Source organism: Eurypyga helias, unplaced genomic scaffold, assembly GCF_000690775.1.
Source record: "Eurypyga helias isolate BGI_N326 unplaced genomic scaffold, ASM69077v1 scaffold13360, whole genome shotgun sequence".
In the NCBI taxonomy this organism is placed as follows: Eukaryota; Metazoa; Chordata; class Aves; order Eurypygiformes; family Eurypygidae; genus Eurypyga; species Eurypyga helias.
Genome location: NW_010226349.1, coordinates 18,101 through 20,766, shown reverse-complemented (window position 1 = coordinate 20,766; position 2,666 = coordinate 18,101).

Below are 2,666 nucleotides of genomic sequence, written 5' to 3'. Positions count from 1 at the left end.
CTCCCAGCGTTTTATAGAATATTTCTACCCAGTCAGGATAAAGAGATAGACGAAATATTCTATAAAAGGCTGGGAGAAGTCTCACAATTGCTCTCTCTTCTCATGGGGGACTTCAACTTACCAGATAACTTCTGGATTATACAATATAGCAGAGAGGAAATAGTCTTGGAGGTTCCTGGCATGTATGGAAGGTAACTTCGTGACACAGCTGATGAGTGAGCCAGGAAGGGAAGGCATCCGCTCAACCTGCTGTTTGGTAACAGAGAAGGGCTTGTGGGTAACTTGACAGTTGGAGACTGTCTTGGGCATAGTGATCACAAAATGATAGCTTTTGATTTTTGGAGAAGTTAGGAGGAGGGTCAGCAGAATTGCTGTCTTGAACTTCCAGGGGGCTGACTTTGGCCTGTTTAGGAGATTGGTTGACAGAGTCCCTTGAGTAGGCAGTCCTGGAGGGCAAAGGAGTCCAGAAGGCTAGACATAGTTCAAGAAGGAAATCTTAAAAGTGCAGGATCAGGCTGTCCTCATGTGCTGGAAGACAAGCTGTTGGGGAAGACCAACATGGCTGGACAGAGAGCTTTGACTGGAACTTGGAGAAAAAAAAGTTCATGACCTTTGGAAGAAGGGGCACACAACTCAGGAGGAATACAAGGATGTTGTGAGATATGCAGGGACAAAATTACAAGGGCCAAAGCTCAACTAAAACTTAATTTGGCTACTGTCATAAAATGGAATAAAAATATGTTTCTAGAAATACATTAGCAACAAAAGGAGGGCTAAGGAGAATCTCCATCCTTTATTGGATGTGGGGGACATGCAGTGACAGGCTGAGGTGCTTAATGCCTTCTATACCTCAGTCTTTAAGGGTATGACCAATTGTGCTCTGTGTACCCAGACCTCTGAGCTGGGAGTCAGGGATGGTGAGCAGAATAAAGTCCCCATATTCCAAAGGGAAATGGTTAGTGACCTGCTGCACTACTTAGACACACCCAAGTCTATGGGCCCAGATGGGATCCACTGAAGGGTACTGAGGGACCTGACAGGTTCTCACCAAGTAATTTTCCATCATTTATCACTAGTCCTGGCTAACCAGGGAGGTCCCAGTTGACTGGAGGTTAGCTAATGCAATGTTCATCCAGAAGGAGGATTTGGGGAACTTCAGGCCTGTCAGCCTGACCTTGGTGATGGGGAATATTATGGAGCAGATTGTCTTAAGTGACATCATGTGGCATGTACAGGACAGCCAGGGGATCAGGTCCAATCAGCATGGGTTTATGAAAGACAAGTCCTGCTTGACTAACCTGATCTCCTTCTGTGATAAGGTGACCCAAGTAGTGGATGTGGGAGAGGCTGTGGATTTTGTCTACCTAGACTTTAGAAAAGTCTTTGACACCATTTCCCACAGCATTCTCCTGGAGAAAATGGCTGCTCACAGTTTGTATGAGAGTACTATTCAGTGGGTAAATAAGCAGGCCCAAGGAGTTGTGGTGAATGGACTTAAAACCAGTTGGTGGTCAGTCAGAAGTGGTGTTCCCCAGGGCTCAGTATGTGGGCTAGTTCTGTTTAATGTCTTTATCAATGATCTAGAAAGGGGTCAAATACTCAATAACTGCAGGTGACAGCAAGTTGGGCAGAAGTGTCCATCTTCTTGAGGGTAGGAAGGCTATACAAAGGGGTCTGGACAGGCTGGATTGATGGGCCAATTGAATGAGGTTCAACATAGCAACATGCCGGTTCCTGCACTTGGGTCATAACAACCCCCTGCAGTGCTACAGTCTTGGGAGTGAGTGGCTGAAAAGCTGCCTGGCAAAGGACCTGGAGGTGTTTGTTGACAGCTGGCAGTATGGCCAAGAAGGCCAATGGCATTGGCTTGTATTGGGAATGGTGTGGCCAGAGGCACTAGGGAAGTGATTATCCCCCTGTACTGGGCACTGGTGAGGCCTCACCTCGAGTGCTGTGTTCACTTTTGGGCCCCTCACTACAAGAAAGATGTTGAGGTGCTGGAGCATGTCCAGAGAAGGGTAATGGAGCTGGTGAAGGGTCTGGAGCACAAGTCCTGTGAGGACTGACTGATGGAACTGGGGTTGTTCAGCCTGGAGAATAGGAGGCTCAGGGGAGACCTTATTGCTCTCCACAACTCCCTGAAAGGAGATTGCAGAGAGGTGACTGCTGATCTCGTCTCCCAAGTGACAAGTGATAGGACAAGAGGAAATGGCCCAACTTGCGCCAGGGGAGGTTTAGATTGGGTATTAGGAAAACTTTTTTCATTGAAAGGGTTGTCTGGCATTGAAACAGGCTGCCCAGGGAAGTAGAGAAGTCATCATCCCTAGAGGTATTTAAATGACATGTAGATGTGGTGCTTAGGATATGGTTTAGTGGTGGACTTGGCAGTGCTAGGTTAACAGTTATACTTGGTAATCTTAAAGGTCTTTTTCCAACCTAAATGATTCTGTGTGAAAGAAGTCTTTTACTTCTGCATCAAGGTTTAACCCCAGCTGACACCATCACACAACTGCTCACTCACTCTGCCACCCCCTCCCCCATTGGTGAGATTGAGAAGATAATCTGAAGGGTAAAAGGGAGAAAACTCATGGGTTAAGATAAAGACAGTTTAATAGGTAAAGCAAAAGCCACAGAGGCAAGCAAAGTAAAACAAAGAATTCATCACC